We start from the raw sequence: 24,765 nt of genomic DNA on the forward strand, positions 1-24,765 counted from the left end.
AGGCATACCCCGCATTAACGTACGCAATGGGCCCAGAGCATGCATGTATGTAAAGCGAAAATGTACTTAAAGTGAAGCACTACCTTTTTTCCACTTATCGATGCTTCGGTACAGGTAGTGAGCCGGTATTACTTTTCAGGATGTGCTGACAGGCGCATGCTTGAGCTACTGTTTGCCTATTGGGCGAGGTGAATCAGCGCGTCATTACTACGGCGGTCTGTATGGCAGAATAACGAAGTGGGGTCACGAAGCCAGCATACGGACACAAGGGTATGGTGCTATTGAAAATATGTCTTACTCGCGAGTGTACTTAAAGTGAGTGTCCTTAAACTGGGGTATGCCTTTATGTTTCATTCTGCACGGTGTGAATAATGCCTGTCTCAGCAGTTTCACAGAACATGCAAAATGAACTCCTTCAATGGAACATTCAGTGAAGCTGAACTTTGAACCCCAAAAATCTCTCTACAAAGTGCATTTGAGAAAAGAATAAGCAGTGGTATCGATTTTTGACTATGTGTCCTTGCTTTCAGTGGCTCTTAAGATACATTTCATCTTGTAAATATAAAGCTTAAAATCATTTAAAGATTTTTCTTATCCTTTTATTTATTTTCTGAACTGGGCATGCATTAATGTATAAAGGAAATAAGCATTCTCATCATCAGCAGTTAAATGTTCAGGTTTGGATTCCGCATGTTGCATTTGGTATCTTTTGAGCCTTATCAGCATTTATTAAAATGGATAAGTAGAGGGTCATACAGATGAAGCACACGCACGCGACTGATTCATAGTAATAGCTGCTTCTCTAGCTGGTACATTGTGTATGTTCAGCTGCAGCATGCCACGTGTTGCTATAATGTTGGCTACATCTGTGCAGCACTAGTCATTAGACCTAGCAATTAAAGGCCATTCACAGGAATGCTTTTCCAAAAGGGCTCCTCTTCAGTCAAGGATGAACATTGCACTATTCAATATAGGGGAAGTGGGTAACACCGTATTAATGATTCAGGTGAAAGTAAGTTATTGCATGAATAACTGAGTATAACCCCAATCCTCAATATATTAAAACAGTGTTATAGTATCTACATCTGTGTGGTGTGAATTCTGCAAGCCTTACTTTATTTTGCTGAATTCTAAATGTTTCTATGAAATAGGTTAATTCTCTTTTATGCACACATTGTTATTTTGCCTGTAGTAGATTTTATACAAAAAGTACTGTGCTGTTCCTCTTGTTTGTTGTTATTTGTGAAAACATTCCACTTTACAGCACAAAGGCCTGGCTGCCACCGCTTTAGTTTTTACTTTTCTGTTACCAATGCTGCATTCCCAAGTAACCCCATGTAACAAGTTACCATTAATAACGGGTACAAATATTATCATTATTCTCATCATGATCGTATCATCTTCATCATTGTGGCAAATATTGTTATTTTTTTCCGGCTATATGGCAGCCTTACTTGACATGAAAAAAAGAGATGCAAAGCTTTGAGTGCCATAATAATGTTGCTTTAAAAGAGGATCATCTACATTTGTTGCCAGCTGCTCTGCTAGTACACATATGCTGGTGCATCAGGCGATTCGGGATCTCATCCTTCAATTCTTTTTTTAAAAACTTGCTTTAATGTTTCTATGTGGAACAGTTGCCCAGTTCTCCCGGCTTCAGTGGCCATGAGTACAATAATCATTAAGAACAGACAGAACGCGCGTATTGAAATAGATTCTTAATTAGCTTTTTAGTGTTTTTATTAGTAACTATTTGCTTATGTCTTATTACATTCTTCCAACTGTATTTCTTCTTGTGTGAATGAACACAGTCATTTGCTGTAAGTGCTCAGTTCCACTGTGACATAAAATGCTTTCTCTAAATCATTACTATATATGAATACTCCATTTTTAATGGGAGTCATCAACTCTTGATTACATTTCTTAGGAGTTTTAATTATCTTCCAAGGTGCAACAAGTTATATTACATCCTGTGTTGTGGTCCTTTGCATGTTGACTGTCAACTCCAGTGCAATATGAGAATAATGGTAAATGCTGCACACCACAATAAAAAATCCAAAAGGTGATACAATTACTGGTGCTCCTTCTAATGAATGATTGCCTGCAGCATACCCAGGAACGTAGGGAGGAAGAAATCGCAGAGCACTGACGGATTTCTAAATTCGAATTTATTGAAGCCAATGACATAAGTTTCGACCATATGGTCTTTCTCAAGTGTTATAAAGTGGCATAGTAAAACAGTTCTGTGTAATCCCTTTTATATCCCCCACCTTCCCACAATGCCTTCTGTGAATTATCCCTAATGAATAGTGTAGAAGATGTGCTGATCTGCAGGTAACTCCCTCTGTTCATGGTGTACGATTACATCTAGGCGTCATCAGTGTGGATGTCAGGTGATATCCTAAGTCATCTTCCCGAGTCATAACAGACTCTGCGTGATGCATCTTGAGCCTCTGAACACCTCCGTCATCACGTGGTGTAATCCCCCATCGTGCTATTCATCCAGGCATTGGTGCTGCATGATCCTTACTCTCTCTCGATCGGGTCTCCCCTTCTCAAATCACTGGCTCCTCCTGCCTTGCCGAGGCACTCCTTGTGTACATCTGATGTCTGTGATGTAATCTGTAATCAAGACATCCATGCCAAATGGGTCTCCCACCATGACGCAATCGACTCCTCCTGCTTTGTAATGGCATTCCTGGTGTCCATCTTTCGTGTATGTCATCCTTGTATTAGATTCAGCATTCTTATCATACAGAGGCATGGGGAAAAAAAACAGAAAGCAGGGGGTTAAATCAGCACATAGGATAAGACATGTCCTCATATTACTGTAAACATATAAACCGGACTTATTATGCAATGTGAGTAAAAAAATGGAAGCATTTTTGTTGTGTAGAGCATTTTGTAACATTTTATGAAATATAATTACAATAAATTGAGTTACTAAGTCTGATTGAGGAACCAACATTTTGAGTCCAAATAAAGTGCAGATAGTGGCAGCAACCTGAATGGATAAAGATGAAACACTACAAACCTATCTTTCCTCCAAAAAACAATTGAGTGACAAGAAATAATTTAACCCATATGAGAAAACTGCATCCAAAGTGTAAGTCCAGTAGGCTTCCCTTTCTCCAGTGCAATGCCTGTCATGAGTTTCCCATTGCATCCAGTTCGACATCAAAAAACAAGCTCAAATCCTCCAACAGTATGTCTTGTTTCAACAGGTTCAAATATTTGCTTCAATCTATTTGCTTGTTTATTTCATTTTTCGTTTCTCATGGACAATAATAAAGCCTTGTAGTGGCATATGCTGTAAAAATAATATTGAATATATTTAAAACCATGATTTAACAATACAGCAATAGTATTCAAAATACGCAGAAGGCGCTTTATGCCCCTTCATTTGCACATAAATCAAAGGCTGAAACAATCTGTGATTCTCACCAGATTTTGTTTCCTCCCTAGGCTACCATTGAGTGCCTTTGATCCATAGACTGCAATGTTAATGTGATAAAAATGCAGAAAATGAATATGTACATATGTTATATGCTATGAAAAATATATCTTGTTTTAAAGGTGCACACTATTCTTTCTAATAAACCAGTAACATAGAGATTGGTGTTATATCCATTCTGACCTCTCACCTGACGCCAAGTCATTATTAAGAATGCCCTATCAACATCTATGTTACTAATGTCTTTTTTAAAGTGTTTGTCGGACAAGGACAAGTTTCCATCTGTATACAAATGTGGAATCAGGTTAAGCCAACCTCGTAGAGCTTAAACTCTTTGCTACCACGGGATGCTTTATAGTATTTCACGATACCATGCAGCCTTGTGGTGATTTGATCTCTGGGTCTGAACAGTACTTTAGGTAGCATCTCATAAATGATACCATAAGACATAAAATGGGTTGTCAGAAGGTTTTTAAGTGGTTTGATTTGATACATAGCAGTCTTTGTATATAGTTTGCAGAAACCCAAACTTTTTCCTCTCTCCACATTCTTTCAATCTACTGCTAGCTACTAAATACAATGGTGTAAATCCTCAGAGGTCCCTCAATGACTTAACGAGATGTAACTTCAGTTGACGTCTTGTTGAGTGCTAACCTGGATCTTCAAAGCTCACTAACGATGCCTTAAGTGCTTCTTTCTGCTGTAATGAGACTTTGCATTACTATAACAGACGTTAGTGCTAATGATATGCAAGAGAGGTACGATTTAACTATCATTCTGTTATTTACAGGATTCTTTTCCTCTCCTGTCTTCTCGTTTTTTACTTTCATTAAACACCTATTCAGGGTCTGCATGGAAGTAATTCCACCTTGGGGTAGTTTCCTTGAGTTTAACAGGTATCCACAAAGCTAAATATATGCAAAACCAACGGCCGTTAGTGATCTCATTAGCATAGGATAATGTGAAGTTAGCACTGCCTCGCGTTAGCTTCAAATAATATGATATCAAGCCTGTCTTACCCAAAGGTGGCGTTACTCCCATGCAGACATTGGATAGCTGTTTAATTAAAGTAAAAAAAAAAAAGAAGACTGGAGAAGGAAAGAACTTTGTAAATAACGATATGATAGTTAAATCATTAATAACTGTGGTCTTACACTTATCCAGATCCTATAAAAGACTTATTTCAGGGTCCGGATGTGAGTAACGTCACCTTGAGCTCTAACCTAACTAATGTAACGTTAAATCTCTGCATTAACTATAGCGGAGCTCTGTGCATAGGCTGTTAGAGGGAACACCTCTTTTACATATCATCAGCACTTACGTCCATTATAATAACGCATGGGCTCATTACGCCTGAAAGCAGCACTTAACACTGCCTTAATGAGCTTTGAAGATCCCTGTTAGCACTTAACAAGATGTTAGCTTCAGTTAACAACTCTTTAAGTCATCAATGGACTTCCAAAGATCTAACCCTATGCTGTGCCATCAAATGATTGTGCTGCCCAGTAGTACAACACCTAAGTGGGATGTCCCTCCTAAGTAAACTTAAAACAGTGGCATCTTTGAGTATTTTCAAGTAGGTTTTTAAACCTTTCCATTGCATACAAAAGCTTTGAAGGAATTCTACACAGGCATGTACGGTAAGTCAGTCCTTTGTCTATATACAGTATGTTGCCAACGTGGCTTGCTGCAGCGGGACATACACAACGCACCAGAGGAAGAAGCTGCCATTGTTTTGTATAAGGTGCAGCTAGAAAGGGGCACAGCTTTCATACTATTTATAGTATGTATAGTATATGTTATTTTACTGAAATGAACAGATGTTAAAGGATGAGGAACAAGGTCACCGAGCTTAAATGTTTGCTGTAAAACCCCACATTTCTTTTATCGATACTGCACCTATTACATTTAAAGATTTTTTTATTTATTTTTTCATAAAAAGAAATCCTGAAGCCAAGTGAAGCATGACTGCAGGCTCGAATTTCTCGTAGTTATGCTTAAAAGGAGTATGTGTGAGGGGAATCAAGTTATAGATTACAGATGATTGGAGCAGTGGAGATCATTGGATTAAGGGAGGGAAGGGGGATGCGTGCAGCACGAGGGGAAATGAGATGTGAGTAAGTCAAATACACACATACCCTGGTTTAAGGACACTCACTTTAAGTACACTCGCGAGTAAGGACATATCGCCCAATAGGCAAACGGCAGCTCACGCATGCGCCTGTCAGCACGTCCTGAACAGCAAAGTTGAACTCCCTACCTATACCGAAGCTGTGCGCAAGCGGGGAGACTATAGAGCCTTTTACAAATGCCTTATTTACATCAGTTATACACGTATATGACGATTGCAGTACAGTACATACATCGATAAGTGGAAAAAAGGTAGTGCTTCACTTTAAGTACATTTTCACTTTACATACATGCTCCGGTCCCATTGAGTACCTTAATGCGGGGTATGCCTGTATTCTAGTAGTTCCTGGATTTGAGCAGGTAGGTAACACTCGCCCACCACCTCTTCAAATAATGGATAGAACATTAGATGGGAATTGGCCAGAGAGAGAAGCTGCCTCTGTTTTGAATCAGCCGTGTGCTAGAAGGGCGGAATTATCACACTATTTCACTTACAGGAGCATGCCACAGGAACGCAATAACACTGCATGTAGCATCTGCAGTTTTGGATGAAATTATAACAATTTGGAAAATAAATGTGTGTTAAGTAGTCTTGTGTTTTTTTATACTTCCAGAAATAATTGTGTACTATGGGTGGACACTTTCACTGGTGTTTTGGTTTAAAACAAAGTATATTTTGCTGGAATTTGATTGGTTTTGCATTTGTAAAAAAAAAAAAAAAAATGCAAAGCTTTGCAGCTTTTTTGTTTGCAAACCCAAAAGTTCACCTGGTTTATTTAAAATAATAATATGAATACGAGTATTCGGATTTAAATATGTAATTTCGCAGTTTATCTCGGACATCATTAGAATACACATTTGCTGAATTGAAAATGCTAGTAAAATGTTTAGTTTGTACTGACTTATACACATGTTCACGCATGCTGGAAATAGGTGCATAAAAATTATACATTTTGTATATACATTATACATTATACAATTATACAATAGGTCTACAAAGTTCATATTCTAATTAGATTTAAGAACCGTCATTTAACTAAATCAATACCAAAAGGATAATTTAGCATATGTACACAAAAGTGATACTAAAACTGCCTAATTCATACTAGTTAATTGTAACAATTAAACAATCAATATAAAGAAAATATGGTCTTTTTCTTTATAGGTTTCTCCATTAGAAATACAATATATGTGTGCATTATAGTTGCAGTATTTTAGAACAAGAATTGAGAAACCGTCTTGAATGTGCAGTACTAAATAAGAAAGATTCTTAACAGATCAATTTAAGTAAGAATGCACTGAAAATTGTAGTGAGGGACAATGTTCATTTTCAATATACTAATCATCCAATCAATGTGACTGATAGCTATCTGTGATACAGAAGACAGGCTCTGGTATCGATCATTGTGCAATGGCTCATTAACTCCTGGATGAGTTTGATAAGAGTCTTCTCTCTACAGGACTCAATTATCATATTTCTTTGTACAGCAAGTAAAAAAAAACATTGTGGTGCATTTGTATGTCTCAGATAGGTCTGCAACCCTGTCTTTCCCCATTATAGCTTAGCAAACAGCGTTTCCACTGTAGCCAGTCCTTAATTGCCTCTGTTTTGCTACTGTTCTCAACAAAACATGTGGTCCCTCCTTGTAGTGGTAGGGGTATGCATCATCATTTTTGTTTCAGGATATTATAGTGATTAAGGTGTTCATGCAATTAGTGAGTAATTTAAACATTGATCAACTAGTATTACGTATGAAATGCTTTTTTACTTATTTTTCTTTTGCCCAGAATATTACCATTAACCAATAATGCTTTTATAGACTTGGCGTCATTACTAGAACTGATGCCGCGACATCATGTAACACCAGAGCCGCCGACAGGGGGGGAGAGCCGGGACAAGTGTCCCATGCCCGGTGGCAATGGGGACCCAGTGGCTATGGGGGGCCCGGTCAGTGCTGGAAGTAGGGCCCAGCCAATTGGGGTCTCTGATTGTCGCCAGTTGCTGTTGCTGCTGCAGTGGATCTCTCTCCCCTGTCGGTCAGTGCTGGAAGTTAGGCCCTCTGAATCTATGCAAGGGACTGCTGTGGCAAGGGAGGCCTTCCACCCCATAGTCAATTTTTGTGTGTGCATATATCGTGGTGGGGATTATGTGTGGGGGGGTTGTGTGAGGTGGGGAGATTGAGGGAGTATTGTTTGTGTGTGGGTGTATTGTTTGTGTGTGGGGGTGGGTAGTGTGTGTGTGGGGGGTTTAATTGGGTGTGTTTGTGGGCAGGGGTATTGTGTGTTGGGGTGGAATTGTGTGTGTGTGGGGGGGGGGCAAGTGGGGGATTGAGTTATAGGGGAGGTGGAGCGTTAGAGGAGGGAGGAGAGTCTGTGAGCGAGAGAAGGGAGGGAGTGAGAAAGAGAAGGGGGGGAGAGAAATACATGGGGAAGGAAATAGAGGGGGTGAGAGAGTTAGGTGATGAGAAAGAGGGGACCTCTCAAGGCCGCCAACAGGGGGCCCCAGTGGACACTCTAGTCCTGGGACCCAGGAAATCTGCCGATTGGCCATGCGTAACACTGGTTTCTTTTAGCATATAGAAAGTACACTATAATTCTAAGTTCTCGGTAACATTTTATATATTTTATAATTAATTATACTTTCTATATTAACTTTTCTGGTTTTTTTTGTAATTTACCTATATTTTACTAGCACCTAATGCCAATCATACAAAGGTAAAAAATGCTAAACCTACAATATTAGGTTTGGGTCTATTTAAATAAACAGATCAGGGCACAGGTGTTCCAAACCATAGATTTAAATTTTTTGTTGGATATATGGAAAACAAAAGTATTGAATAGAAGGATTTTTAATACAATAAGTGCAACAAACAAAATCAGACAGTAGATAAATAAGTCCCTGCCTCAGAGAGCTTACAATCTAAGTGGTATGTGGGGAGACTTACAGAGATACCACGTGAGGAAAGTGCAGAAGATGGCAGTGCTTGGCCACAATGGTTAATAGGAGCGACTGTGGGTGTTGGACAGTATTATGAATCCAGGCTTTTGATATGATTCATTTAAGAGGTAATTTTTAAGGTTTGACTTAAAGGTGGGAAGAGAAGGTCCTTGGCTTATACTACTGAGCGTGAGGGAATTCCACAGGTAAGGGGCCGTCAGGGAAAAGGTTGAAGGTGAGAGAGAGCAGTAGAGTTGAAAGGGGTTATGATATTTGTAAGGGTACAGTAACTGTTTTATAACTACTTTCAGTAGAATAATGGCTGTAGTGTTACAAGCAATAGGGGGTGCAAGCTAGGGAAGAAAGGCTGTCATTCCTTTGCCTTATGACATGCAGTGATGAACCTGTCCAAGTGTTGCACAATTTAGGTCACAAATTTATGACAGAAATCTCAAGTCATAATTGTGTTGCTTTTGGTTGTTGGGCTGGCATTAGGAGAGCATGTTTCTTTAACTGATTGCAAAACTGCTAAACTTGACAGTGAATAATTTGTGCAACTTTAAGAACAATTGCGGAATTGTGGGTTAATCTGTCGGTAAATATTGATATACTGTAAATGGGAATAACAATTCCACCACACCAATTTTTCATGATACTGCTGATCATTTTAGTTGTAAATTATTTGTCCTAAATATCTGCCCTAAGATCATGCTTATCATAAAGCAGCTGTCAATCAGCAGGACCAACACTTGCAAAGCTACACATCATGTTGTTAAGGCCCCTATTCAGTATGCTGTAAAGCTTTCTTCCCATGCTCGGGAAGATTTCAGCTTCATTTACTGAATAGGTCTTAAGTCTTTACAAAAAAGGGGAAGCCAGCCTCATAGCATATCGAATAGGGGCCTACTGTAAGTCATTAGTGTAGCAGAGCTGGTCTCTGCGCTACGTTTATAATAGCTCTACCTCACTGAGCCGTACTGAATTTGTTGTTGAAATTAGTTTTCTGCAATTAATATGCCATTACGAGAGGTAACTCTCAGTGTATTACTTCCTAGTAAAACATTTTATAAATAAATAAATTATATTAGTAGCATGAGAGAAGAAAAAGATTCCCATAACACAAGTAAAAAAACCTGCTCTTGGAAGAAAGTAATTTAATAAGTTCCATAAGCCAATAGGCAATATTCTTGTTCCCTTATTAATATTTCATAACATACATTTTTCAAAATGGCAAAACAAGCATATGAAGGGAAGCTGAGCACAACACGCAGAGTGCTCTACATCTGTTGCAAAACTGATGCTTACAGAATGTGAATTATTCATTTTTCATATGTTTAACGTGCATGATCATTAAAGGTTCTACATCTCATTTAGCAGCATATTTTGGAGTTGCAAAAAAATGAAAGCACTTAGCCACATAAACGTTCACCACAATGAATGCTTTATCATTTAAGATAGGCACAACGGCTTACTTGCAATAATAAACACAATAATAGTTAATAGTGTGATCACCAACAGACATGAGATTGAAGGTTTGAACAATTCGTTGATGTGATATTGTAGATTATAGGCTAAAGCTGGTAAATTCATGGCATTATTGAAATCCCTGCTCTCTGATTGGTTAAAATTCCAGGCATTATCCATTCAGTAATGGCCTGGAATTTTTGGCACCCTGCCATGTTTTTCAGCCAATCAGCTTTCAGTTCTCATCCACAACGCATGAAATCAGCTCTTAGACAGGGGAGGTGATTGGTACCAGCAAGGCACTGACTCCGCCCCCACCCTGCCTGCAGAGAGCTCCGCACTGGAGAGTGGGGGGAAACGTACCTTTTTTCAGACGCGTCTCCATGGCAAAGAGGCATGATGTGACGTCACGCATCCCCGGAGCATCATTTGACGCATGTGGAAGGTAGGAGAGGAGGCACGAGACTGGGGGAGGCCTGGCAGGGGGGCGCAGCTTAAAAAGTTTGCGCTCCCCTGGTGTAGAGGGTAGAGGAGGACTGCAGTGTGTTGTGTGGGTGTAGAGGAGGGGGGCTGCAGATTGTGTTTGTGTATATAGAGGGGGGGGGTTGCATAGTGTGTGTGTATAGAGGGGGGCTGCATTGTGTGTGTATATAGAGGGAGGGTTGCTGTGTGTGTGTTTGTGTGTGTGTGTGTATATTGAGGGGGCTCTGTATGTACAATTTCCTTTTAATAAACTTGCAGTAAAAGCAAAAGAATGTAGACAATCATGCTGATAAAAATTAATATGACTACAAAAGTGTCTCTTTTTTTCAAATATTTTTATTGGGTACATACATATAACAGGTACATACATATAACAATGTTTACATCCCAATACAGAACATTTTTCAATTTTTGTAGGATGGGGCAAGGATAATTGCCCAAAATGTGGGGCTTCCCTGAAGGAGGGGAGCATAGACTAGTAAGAAAGTAAGAAAGAGGAGATAGAGAGTGAGGGAGGGCGGGGGGGGGGAAGGAGGGAGGGGGGGAGGAAGGGAGGGGGGAAGGAGGGAGGGGGTGGGGGGTGTTTTCCCCGGGCAACCGGCCTCAGAGTTTCCTGGCTGGTAGTTCTGAGTGAGATGGGTGTGGCATCTTTTCATATGGGCGATATCCCTTTCTATATAGGGGGAGGGGGGGAGGGGGGTGGGTCCCTTCTTATAAAATCAACCAGGGTTCCCATATTTTGTAGAATGAGTTAGTTTTTTGCTTCAGGAAGGCTGTGAGCTTTTCCATGAGCATAACCTCATTGATCCTTTTTTTAATCATTCCCTTAGTGGGGGGGGGGGTTAGTTTCTTCCAGGAGGCTGCAACTTCACATCTTGCCGCTGTGAGAATAAAGGAGATTAATTTCCTGACTGGTCGACCGATTTCCTCCGTCGGCCTGACCAGTAGGTAGGTCAGTGGCTCAATAGGTAGCTTGAGGCCTGTGACCTCTTTATTAAATTTTGGACCGTATTCCAATATTTCTTAATTTCTGGACATGTCCACCATATATGGGCCATGTCCCCCTTTTGTCCACAGCCTCTCCAACAGAGATCTGATGCCAGAGGGTAGATTTGTTTTAATCTCACTGGAGTGAGATACCAATAGAAAAGTATCTTATAAATGTTCTCTTTTGTGGCAGTACATATGGATGTCCCTGAGGCTGCTTCCCAGATCTCTTTCCAGTCTTCCTCTTCAATAGTTATATTCAGATCAGGGAAAGGGGAAAGGGGGAGGGGCGGGGAGGAAGGGAAGGGAGAGGGGGGAAGTGGGAGAGGGGGGAAGAGGGAGGGGAGAGGAGGGGGGAAGGGGAGGAGGAAGGGGGAGGGAGGGAGGGGGGGAGGGGGGGAAGGGGGGAGAGAAAGGGGGAGGGGGAGGGGAGAGGGGGGAGGGGAGAGGGGGGGGATAGGGGGGGCAAGGGGATGGGGGGATAAGGGGAGGGGGGGAGGTGGGACACTTACAGTTTCTTAGATCAAAATAGGCACATAAAACAAGCGATATCACCAGCTCCAGTCTCCTCCGTCTCTGGCCTCACGTTCTGGACCGCAGGAGTTGTCTAGATCTGCTAACACACAATTGGCATGACCGGAACGGGGGTCCTCTGTATCCTCAGTCCTTGCTGTGCAAGGCACCAGCATCCAAGGCTCTGCACCGGGCACACAGCAGGTACGTCTGAAGACACAGTCAGTATCGTGGGGAGACAACCGGTAGACTTCCGGGCGGCAGCTGATGACGTCACAGGCAGCGACTCTATGTGTTTCACTAAACAGTGTAGCTTCGTCGGGAGTCATGGTGACGCTAAGTGAGCCTCTTAAATACCCTCAACAGCATAATCTAATTGGCCAGAATAATTACTTAGACCAGGAAAACACCCAAAGTCCGCCAAACATGGGAAAAGGGGCGGAAGGGGAGCAGGAGGAAGGGGGAAAAAAACCCTAAGCTATACAGAAAACGCAAAAACATTATATATACAACCCGGACAAGATAAACGCAGGAGATATACATAGAAGGAAGCAGAGAAAGGGATTATATTAGTAACATAAATTATAAAAATGGAATAATATCTATTTCAGCATTTAAACCTGCTGGATTCATGGTTTTAGCCCTATGTATCCAGAAGGTTTCGCTTTTGCCCAAAGCAAGTGACCTATTTCCTCTCCTCCGATGGGGTAGAACATGTTCGATCCCTCTAAATTTTAATACATTTGGATCAGAATTGTGGTAAGTCTCAAAATGTTTATGAACACTATGAGTTTGTATTTTACGTCTAATATTACTCATGTGTTCCATGATCCTCACTTTAAGAGGTCTCGTGGTTTTTCCGATATATTGTTTCTTGCATGGGCATTCTAACATATAAATTACATAATCCGTTTTACAGTTAATAAAATGTGACATTTGAAAATTCTCCCCTGTATAATGAAAGTGCTAGGAGCTATCATACTTTTTAGATTACTAGCTTTTCTAAAGACAACTTGTGCCCTATCAGGAATTTCGTTTCCCAGTACCGGATCATTCTTGAGTATATGCCAATGTTTATTTATTATTTTGGTAATTTTGCTGGCCTCACAGTTATATTGCGTAATAAAGGTGGTTTGAAAATCTTTTGATGTGTCTTTTTGTAGTGGTTTTTTAGGATATATTAGATCTTGTCTATTTAAATTATCTGTTCTTTCAATTGCTTTTTCCATAACTGATGTGTCGTAGGATTTCTCATTCAATTTCATGATCAAGACTTCAGATTGTTTTTTTAGATATTTCTGTCTCAGTACAATTTCTCCTGGTGCGTCTTAGTTGTCCAAAGGGGATATTTGATACCCATTTTGGGTGATGGCAAAATTTCCTTTGTATATAATTGTTTCCATCCACTTTTTTGAAGAAATTCTTTGTCTTCAAAGTCCCTTGGTCTATATAGATTTCAAGATCAAGAAATTCAATATTTTCTTTGTTAAATTTAGATGAAAATTTGAGATTCCTATCATTGTTATTAATATATATGAGAAAGTCCTGCAATACTTTTACATCTCCCTCCCATATAAAAAAAACAGATCGTCAATGTACCTCCTATAGAGGACCAGGTTTTCCCAAAGCCATGCTGTGACCATATGAAGTCATCCTCCCAGATGCCCATAAAGAGGTTCGCATAGCTTGGGGCAAACCTGATCCCCATAGCAGTACCACAAATTTGAAGAAAATATTCATTATCAAACAAAAAATAATTGTGGCTTACCTGTCATAATTAGGTAAGAGATGATTGAAAGGATGGACTATTTATAGATTGACTATAGAAGAATTTCAAATACTCTTCATAGTTGAAGGCTTTAGCGTAATAAATATTAAATGTACAATTCGTGCTTTTTTAATTAAAGGTCAGCAAGGGGCTCGTGCTTAACTGGGCAATTCCCAAAGTTGCAGTAATTAGTTATAAAATAGTTTTTATAAAATCACAATAAATCATTTTTTTTTTATATTGATGACTCCATTATGAGAGCCCTGCTTACCTTCATTACCAGTACATATAATGCTGTAATGTAATATTTCATTTCTGTTTTATACAGTAGTTACTGTCTTTTACATCCTTATTTCACACTGTTTTATGGAAAATGTGTGTGCTCTATAAATAACATACAAAAATGTTTAGGAGTTCCCTTGATTTATTTATTTTTGTATACATCAATACGCTTAATAGTTTTTACATGCATTTTATGGTCATAATTAAAACATAATAGTGAAATTGTAATAAAAAAATATATATATTCCACCAGCTAAGAACAAATAAGTAGTTATTTACAGAACATGCACTGGGTAATATAGGTTTAATACATCATTGACAGATTTTGCTTCTAGATAATTATGCCCAAGTGGTAGCTATGCTAATAATTTACAGATATCTAACCAAACACCTATAATTAGCAAAAGTTAGGAAATCAAAGCAGAATATACGCTAAGAAGCACTCAATGGTTTCAGTACCATGGACGCTCACAGTCACGCTACCGTGTTCATCACGACATCAAAGGATTAATGCTATGGGAGGTCCCAGTGAGAAGCATGGACCCAACGGAGCGCGATCGCAGCCGACTATGGGCTCTATGTAGTAAGCACCGATAAGGCTTTTTTCGGCATTTTTTGCCCTCCCGATTCAGTAAGTGCCGATAAGTGGGAATTATCGGCAACTTTTCTTCCCGATAAAAAATTCTCGGGAGACGACTGACGATAAGCCACTTATCGGCACTTTTTGAACCCGGCTGAATTCAGGTAGCACCGATCAGCTTTTCGGTGCTGATCGGCACTCCAGATTGGAGAGTTTATCGGGAATCCAGCCCACCAACTAAAGTTGGCAAATTGGTGGAGGAGAAGCATCGGCAAGGGCGACACTTAGAAAAAATCAGGCCTTTTCCCTCTCTGTGATTGATACCGGGGGTCTCCGGAGCTGATACCCGCACCGGAGCCCCCCGGCATGCATCCGAGGCAGGAAAAAGGCATGTACAGCCCACTTCATTACCTTAGCGGCTAACCGCTAAGGCAATGAAGGGGTTAACCCACCGTGCCAGCTTTATTGTGGGTAGTTGGGGTGGGTGAAGGTGGTATTTGGCCCTTGTTGTTTGTTTAGGGCTTGCAGGGGGGTTGCGGGTGCACTTAACCCCTTCACGACCGTAGCAGTTAATACCGCTACGGTCATGAAGGGGTTAAGGCCTCCCGCTACCAACCCGCAAGCCCAAAACAACCACCGTTGGGCTAATACCCCCTTCACCCACCCCCACTACCCACAATAAAAAATAATCACACACAGCAGCCCCAAACTAAATAAATAAATAAGTCTAAATAAATAAATAAATATCTCTATATAAATAAATAAATATATATATATATATATATATATATATTTATAACCCAAACAACCCGTAACATACACATATATGCACATCAATGAAACTATAGGCCGACGGGGGACCTCGGGTGTTACCCGCAGGCCTGCAGTACCAATTATGTGCCCCCCCAAATTAATGTCTAAACACATACATACTTATAAAGAAATAACCCCCCCCCTAACTCATACAGTATAGTAATGGCCACAATTACTATTATCCACAAAGGGATAATAGTGAATGTGCCCATTTTAAACAGCAATAAATACATTAAATACATATAGCACTCACCCATCTCCGGCTGCCACACTGAAGGCCATCCTACTCTTCATCCTGCCCATGCCCCCTCCGCTGCTGCAAAACAGACACAAGAATGAAAACATCCAATGTAATGTCCCCTAACCCCTTAATCACCATAGCGGTTAATAACCGCTTCAGTCATTAAGGGGTTAACCCACCCTCACCCACCACTCGGGATGCCTACATACCCTCCCACACTAACCCCCCACCCCGTGAGGCCTAACCACCCTCACCTACTACCCACAAGGGAGGCCTATCCACATACTGTTGGGGAACCCCTCCCCCACCCCCAGTACCCACAATAAAAACAATACAGTGACACACAATAAACATCATTCTATTTATTAAATACATTACCCACCCCCTGTGCCCCCCCATAAATACAAGATTTATCCTTTTACAAACAGGGTTCATAACACAGCCCCACGCGAGTCCCCGGTGGGCTGGCAGGGCACCTGACAGACCTACAGGGTACCAGCAGCCCTTTTCAAACAGGTTCTGGAGGCCTGCTGGTGGGTCCTGCCAAGCGCCATGGCCCCCAGGTGGTCTCCTTGGGGCACCGTGGGCCACAATTGGGTCCCCACGGTAGGCCCAAGGATGTCTGGGAGCCCCGGGTCAGACCCACAGGTGTCTGCGGGGCCCCGGGTGGTTCCCACGGGTGTCTGGGGAACTCACGAGTGCTCACTATGGGTCCGCGGTGCCCCCACGGATGTGGGACCACCGCTTCATCCCCGCAGACTACGGGTCCACGGTGCCCCCACAGATGTGAGGCCACCGCTTCATCCCCGCATGTGTCACCCGTGTAACCACCAGCCTGACACCCGTGAGATACCCGAGGGGACCCGCAGGTGGTCTCCAGAGGTCTCATGCAGAACCACGGAACAAACCCTGAATGTAAAAAAAATAAACCTGGCCTATACATTCAATACATACACCCCCCCACCCCCAACACCTACAGTACAATAATGTGCAAAATAACTATTATCCAGATAGGGATAATAGATTATTTGCCCATTATTAAAAACATTAACTAGCATAATCAAATAAATAAAGTGCTACTGACCTCATCAATAAGAAGTCTCTGTCGCCAGCAACATCCTTGTCTTGCCCACAAAAAACATAGCCAATACAAAGCCAAATACATTGCATTGACATTCAGATATCAATTAACCCCTTAAACACCTTATCGGATAATAACCCCAAAGGTAATTAAGGGGTTAAGCCACTCTGGCCCGATACCCACCCTTCACCCATGAATTTGTACAGTGGCTTCATCATGCAAAAATATATATATAGATATATATATACACACACACATGATGAACCAGTATACAAATAAATGTAGAAGGGTTATCAAAAACATGCTGTACTCCAAATAACACTTCTCCATAAAGATACACTACAATAAAATTAATTTCCTTTAATAATCCTAACTGAACTTACAATCACAATCATCAACTGCCAAACAAATACCTCAAATGCCAATCAACACATAGCATTTACATTGTATATATGATGCATACAATCTATGCACCATATACATTCTGCAAATGAATGTTAACAATAACATTGCAAGCAAAATGCAGATACCTCCCAACAAGTATACAATTTAAATCAATCCAGTAAACATAAATCAATTACCATTCATTAATGACATCCCTAAAAAAATTACATTCCATCCCTAACAATTAAACAATTAACAAATTCAAGCCTTTAACATAACAATTTAGCCTGTGAAAAAATATAAGTACCAACAAGAATACAAAATTGAAAACCAAGGCTAACCCTGACCTCAAGTACACCGTACAATATCAACAATTACATCTATCTAATTTTAAAATACTTTAAACACACATTGAAGCATAGCAACATAGACAAATAAATTTAAAACACATCAAATCAAGCTTTTAAAACAACATCATTTCTTACCCTGTATGTATATATCTCTCTAGACATACATACATGCATACATACATACATACATACATACAGTGGCAAGAAATGATATACCACAAAAAAAGAAATACACATGTTAAAAAAGCATTAAAAAAAATTAACAAGTTAAATAATATACATTTTTTTAGTTCACTTACCATTACTTGACCCCACCGACTCCCGTTGAACAGCTTACTCACGAACAAAACCACCAGGCACAGGAACCCATAAAATAAAAAACCATAAAAAAATAAACATTAAACTAAAAATCCAAATCAATCCAGGGGTCTTCTAATTTTAATCCATCTTCATCTGTATTCTTCTTTCTTCTATCTTCTTCCGGGTTCTTCTTCCCGTCTTCGGCCACGCCCTGGTCTTCTTTCTTCTCTAGGAGGTCCTTCCTCCTCGGCGGCTGGCTTCAAAATGAGACGACATAGGCTTTTAAAGGCCTATGACGTCACATTGGGCCGTGAAAACCATGTGTTTTGGCCGATAAAAAAAAAATTATGACATCACTTAAAGGCAATGAAAGCCCAGCCAATCAGAATGGCTTTGCTTCAATTGCCTTTAAGATGACGTCATGAAAAGAAACATGGCCGTCCTCACATGGTACGGTAGCCAATCAGAGCGTGGGAACTCCATCCCTACTGATTGGCTCTAGTATACCATGTGACAGAGGCTTGGGGGAGAACGGATGTGACGTCATTGAAAGCCTGTCACATGGTACTAGAGCCAATCAGAGTAGGGATAGACTTCCCACGCTCTGATTGGCTACCGTACCATGTGAGGCCGGCCATGTTTCTTTTCATGACGTCATCTTAAAGGCAATTGAAGCAAAGCCATTCTGATTGGCTGTGCTTTCATTGCCTTTAAGTGACGTCATCATTTTTTTTTTATCGGCCAAAACACATGTTTTTCACGGCCCAATCAGGGCCGTGGGAACCATATGACGAAAATGTGACGTCATAGGCCATTAAAAGCCTATGTCGTCTCATTTTGAAGCCAGCCGCCGAGGAGGAAGGACCTCCTACAGAAGAAAAAAGACCAGGGCGTGGCCGAAGACGGGAAGAAGACCCCGGAAGAAGAAAGAAGAATACAGATGAAGATGGATTACAATTAGAAGACCCGTGGATTGATTTGGATTTTTAGTTTAATGTTTATTTTTTTATGGTTTTTTATTTTATGGGTTCCTGTGCCTGGTGGATTGGTTCGTGAGTAAGCTGTTCAACGGGAGTCGGTGGGGTCAAGTAATGGTAAGTGAACTAAAGAAATGTATTTTATTTAACTTGTTAATTTTTTTTAATGCTTTTTTAACATGTGTATTTCTTTTTTTGTGGTATATCATTTCTTGCCACTGTATGTATGTATGTATGTATGTCTAGAGAGATATATACATACAGGGTAAGAAATGATGTTGTTTTAAAAGCTTGATTTGATGTGTTTTAAATTAATTTATCTATGCTGCTATGCTTCAATGTATGTTTAAAGTATTTTAAAATTAGATAGATGTAATTGTTGATATTGTACGGTGTACTTGAGGTCAGGGTTAGCCTTGGTTTTCAATTTTGTATTCTTGTTGGTACTTATATTTTTTCACAGGCTAAATTGTTATGTTAAAGGCTTGAATTTGTTAATTGTTTAATTGTTAGGGATGGAATGTAATTTTTTTAGGGATGTCATTAATGAATGGTAATTGATTTATGTTTACTGGATTGGTTTAAATTGTATACTTGTTGGGAGGTATCTGTATTTTGCTTGCAATGTTATTGTTAACATTCATTTGCAGAATGTATATGGTGCATAGATTGTATGCATCGTATATACAATGTAAATGCTATGTGCTATTTGCTATGTGCTATTTGAGGCATTTGTTTGGCAGTTGATGATTGTGATTGTAAGTTCAGTTAGGATTATTAAAGGAAATTAATTTTAATGTAGTGTGTCTGTATCAAGAAGTGTTATTTGGAGTACAGCATGTTTTTGATAACCCTTATACATTTATTTGTATATTGGTTCATCATGTGTGTGTGTATATATATATATATATCTATATATCTCACTCTCTGTATATATATATATATATATATATATATATATATTTTTTTGCATGATGAAGCCACTGTACAAATTCATGGGTGAAGAGTGGGTATCGGGCCAGTGTGGCTTAACCCCTTAATTACCTTTGGGGTTATTATCCGATAAGGTGTTTAAGGGGTTAATTGATATCTGAATGTAATTGCAATGTATTGGCTTTGTTTTGGCTATGTATTTTGTGGGCAAGATAAGGATGTTGCTGGCGACGGAGACTTCTTATTGATGAAGTCAGTAGTACTTTATTTATTTGAATATACTAGTTAATGTTTTTAATAATGGGCAAATAATCTATTATCCCTATCTGGATAATAGTTATTTTGCACATTAGTGTACTGTAGGTGTTGAGGGGGGGGGGGTGTATGTATTGAATGTATAGGCTAGGTTTATTTTTTTTACATTTAGGGTTTGTTCCGTGGTTACGTGTGAGACCTCTGGAAACCATCTCCGGGTTTCCTCGGGTATCTCACGGGTATCAGGCTGGTGGTTCCACGGGTGACACATGTGGGGATGAAGTGGTGGCCTCACCTCTGTGGGGGCACCGTGGACCCGTAGTCTGCAGGGGTGAAGCGGTGGTCCCACATCCGTGGGGGCACCGCGGACCCATAGGTGCGGGGATGAAGCGGGTGTCCCACATCCGTGGAGGCACCGCGGACCCATAGTGAGCACTCGTGAGTTCCCCAGACCCCCGTGGGAACCACCCGAGGCCCCGCAGACACCTGTGGGTCTGACCCGGGGCTCCCAGACATCCTTGGGCCTACTGTGGGTAACCCAATTGTGGCCCAAGGTGACCCAAGGAGACCACCTGGGGGCCATGGCGCTTGGCAGGACCCACCAGCAGGCCTCCAGAACCTGTTTGAAAAGGACTGCTGGTACCCTGTAGGTCTGTCAGGTGCCCCGCCAGCCCACCGGGGACTCGCGTGGGGCTGTGTTATGAACCCTGTTTGTAAAAGGATAAATCTTGAATTTATGGAGGGGCAAAGGGGGTGGGTAATGTATTTAATAAATAGAATGATGTTTATTGTGTGTCACTGTATTGTTTTTATTGTGGGTACTGGGGGTGGGGGGGGGGTTCCCCAACGGTATGTGGGTAGGCCTCCCTTGTGGTTAGTGGGTGAGGGTGGTTAGGCCTCACGGGTTGGGGGGTTAGTGTGGGGGGGTATGTAGGCATCCCGAGTGGTGGATGAGGGTGGGTTAACCCCTTAATGACTGTAGCGATTAGAAACCGCTATGGTGATTAAGGGGTTAGGGGACATTACATTGGATGTTTTCATTCTTGTGTTTGTTTTGCAGCAGCGGAGGGGGCATGGGCAGGATGAAGAGGAGGATGGCCTTCATTGTGGCAGCCGGAAATGGGTGGTGAGTACTATATGTATTTAATATATTTATTGTTGTTTATGTATTTCAAATACACAGTGGGTGTATGTTGTTTATTGCTATGTTTATTGGGGGCAAATGTCCCCAATAAACATACTATTCTGCCTTAACCCCTTCATTGCCTTAGCGGCTATCCGCTATGGTAATGAAGCAGCATTTATGTATTTTTAATAATATTGTGCGGAAGCAGGGGGTCCCCTGAGCTGAACCGCATTAATTTGTGGCTCATAGACCCTCTGCTTCCCGAGTTACAGGCCCCGGTTTGGGGCACCGGTGCCAGTGTCGCCGCCATATTTATAGCGGACACGGCGCGAAAGGGGGTGCTATAAAGATGGCGGCGACACTGGCACCCGATGACACATCACATCGGCTCAGGGGACCCCCTGCTCACAGTACACTATTATTAAAAATACATTCATGCTGCTTCGTTACCGTAGCACATAGCCGCAAAGGTAAGGAACGAGTCTTTATTGATATGGGTGTTTTACTGATAGTGTAGATGTGCAGAGGGTCTCCGGAGCTGAACCGCTTTGGTTTTATGTCCGGGGACCCCCTGCTTCCCGAGATAAAGGCCCCTTTAGGGGTGCCGGTATCCCTCTGCTTTCTTTACATTCCGCGGTCACGTGATCGGGACCTTTAAATGCAGAGGGATACCGGCACCTCATAAAGGGGCCTGTATCTCGGGAATCAGGGGGTCCCCGGACCTGAAACCAATGCGGCTCAGCTCCGGAGACCCCCTGCACATGTACACTATCAGTAAAAGTTGTTTATAAATACTTTTTATTTTGCCGATGTTTGCGCTGAGAGAGCGGCTTGTCTCTCTCTGCTGCAAATATCTATCGGCACAAAAGGCGTATGGGAAGGCTTATCGGGAGCCAGGCTGTATAGGCACAGGCTCATCGGCAGTTTTGCTTTCGCAGTGATTCGGCAGGTATCGGCATGGATTCGGCCCTTACTGAATACTGCGAGGGCAAATCGCCAAAAAAAGCCCTATTGGCAACCCTTGCCGAAAAGATTTTATCGGGGCTTACTGCATGAGGCCCTATGTCCCCAGCGCTGCAGACCCCTTTACTTGTACTGCAGCGCTTGGGACAGTGAGTCTTGCTTCAGTACATCTATACAAAATTCACAAGACTACTTCCATGATGTACAGCACTAACTATCGGATGTGTCACAACATTCTTTTACAAAAAGGAACATCAGTAAAAGCAAAAAATAACAGAATATTTTTACAAAATTGAGAAAATAACATTGGTCATATTCAAAAGTGAACGAAAAAAAAACATATAAGGGACAAATTAAAATAAAATCAGAAAAAAAGGAATAGAACATGTGGCTTACCATCTTCACAAGGTTGAATGCTACTTGTCTAGAGTAACAGCCTAGAATAATGTTATTAATGTTAAAATTGTTAATACTGTTAGAAGAGGGAGTAAGATGGCATTAGACATTCCATTTTTCTTGCAGAGAACTAGCCGTTATATTGTTCTTCCTGGTTCGTTGGAAGTGTGATTTCTTTTAGCAAGTAAAAATGCTAGTTCCTCAGATATGTTTGAACGAATGTTCAAAAGCTCCTGAGCAATTACCTCTATTGACTCCTTGACTATCATATTGGTTTATTAAACAAAGCTCCTTTAATATATGTCCCATTTTTAAACCTTGAATTATTTTTAACTACTGTTCAAATTTCACAAATCTCAGGAAGCAGATATTAATAAAATGTAATTTAAAAAAGCACAGAAAATAAAATAAACTTAACACTGTCATGAAATAGATGATTCATGAGGTAAAATGTAGCACACTTATTTTTACTGAGTTTCCCACATTGTATAGGACAGGGTGCGTAAACCTCTCGAGCTGAGCCCCCCTGCCCACCAGCCACAGCGTTCGCGCCCCCCTCCCCCCACCTATCCAAGGACTCGGCATCAAATGATGTCGCGGGTCATTTGACATCACATCACGTGACTCTGCCGCGTCATTTGATGTGTGTTGCCATGGAGATGCATCACATCACATGACCCTGCCGCGTCATTTGACGCCACATTTCCATGACGACGCATCGCCGAAGACCTGGCAGAGAGCAAGTAAGGGAGTTACAGAAGCCTCACGCCTCCCCCGGCATTTAATTTAAATGCCATGGGGAAGATCGTGGGGCCTCTGTAACCGCCATGCCCCCTTAAAATTTCTCATGCCCCCCTGTTTGCACACCCCTAGTATAGGACACAGCATGCACTGGCAATTGGTTCAGGAAGTAAACTGTGTCTCTGTGCCTCATATTACACAAACATATATATTGAACAAAATGATTCCTACCTGTAACAAAACAAAGGCTTTACTGCATAACACTCCTCATTCTCACTGCTGGGTATCCTTTCCAATTATAGTGCAATGTCTTACTAAAATAACTTATCTTTTGCACTAGGGTTTCCTTACTCAAGCTTATTAAACTGGGTGAATTTTTCGGAAACAAAGTGTAATTGAATTTGGGGCACAAAGATAAAGAAGATCAATCATTCATATCAGAACATAGCATACTTTTTGGAATCTATGCTTTAACCAGTTCATTAAAACACTACGGGTCAGATTTTATATATTCCAGAGAGGTAAAAAAAAATTGCGAAAAAAATGCTGTAGTCATCAGCGAGTGATCACCACAGCCACCGGCAAATAAAAAAAAATCCTGGATTTTCGGCCAAAAAGAAAGTCCACACAGAACTCAAAGATCTTCACAAAAATAATTATTTATCCTTTATTCAATATACTCTGAACAGTGTTTTTCAGTCAAATATGAGCAGATTAAGTTTACTTTTCACCTGGGTCAACTAATCAGAATAGTTATCATGGAGGTAAATATGAGGGATGGGGGGTGGGGAAGAGAACTCGAGAAGCAGCTAAAATAGCCGACAACCAAATGACTCAGAATATGTCAAATAATCAAGAAGAATCACAGGTAATGACAACTCTTAAGCTGTGTAAACAATAAGGCGAGACACTTAGGCGCTCTTACACATTTAAATATTGACGTGACGTATTCAAGTGACAATATGAATAAATCGTGAATATATTAATAATAAGTGACTCTATATAATAAATTGAGTGGTAAGTGCACAGTGAATTAAATATAATTGCTACTCCCTGCTCAAGCCCACTGGTAGGGACTCAAGCAGTATCTTCACTGCATATGAAGTATTAAAGGTGGATATTGAGCCTATAGCTGCCAGTAATTGTGCAGTGGTGGGGGGAAGCTTGTGGGGAGCGCAGGTGTCACCATATATAGAAGAAAAAATATAATAGTGTAATATGCCTTAAACAGAAAAAAGCAATCTATACAGGAATCCTGATTGGGAACTCACATTCTCCCAGTTTAAATTCAGCAGTGGATAGTAATGGATGAAATGATGTGGACTCAGCAGTGTGTAGAGAGGTCTTGCTTGACATAAACTCTCTGGTGTCAGCAGAGAAAACCCTCGATAGAAAGAATGACACATGAGCATCATGTGCATAGACACATAGAAATCAAGGTTTCTTCTATATATGGTGACACCTGCGCTCCCCACAAGCTTCCCCCCACCAGTCAAGACAGGAGAAACTGGATCTTCTCCAAAGAGGGTTGAGCAGCAAAGTTCACCATTTATATATATTTTCATGATTTATGAGCACTTTGATTATTGATATTAATCACTATTAA

The 24,765-nt window shown here is 40.9% G+C and overlaps 1 protein-coding gene and 1 long non-coding RNA gene across 6 annotated transcripts in view; one reads left to right on the forward strand and one right to left on the reverse strand.

The window, feature by feature from the left end:
• RBMS3 (RNA binding motif single stranded interacting protein 3) overlaps window positions 1-24,765 on the forward strand; it is a 713,484-nt gene that overhangs the window by 534,762 nt on the left and 153,957 nt on the right. The gene's annotated exons all lie outside the window — the stretch shown is intronic.
• The window catches only part of LOC142487519 (uncharacterized), a 64,334-nt gene continuing 40,194 nt past the window's right edge, over window positions 626-24,765 (reverse strand). The window contains exons 2-3 of the long non-coding RNA XR_012799245.1: window positions 5,897-6,120; window positions 626-3,310 (exon numbers count right to left, since the gene is read on the reverse strand). This is a non-coding gene — a long non-coding RNA (uncharacterized LOC142487519). The remainder of the gene's footprint in view (window positions 3,311-5,896; window positions 6,121-24,765) is intronic.

The sequence above is a fragment of the Ascaphus truei genome, chromosome 2, assembly GCF_040206685.1.
Source record: "Ascaphus truei isolate aAscTru1 chromosome 2, aAscTru1.hap1, whole genome shotgun sequence".
NCBI classification, from domain to species: Eukaryota; Metazoa; Chordata; class Amphibia; order Anura; family Ascaphidae; genus Ascaphus; species Ascaphus truei.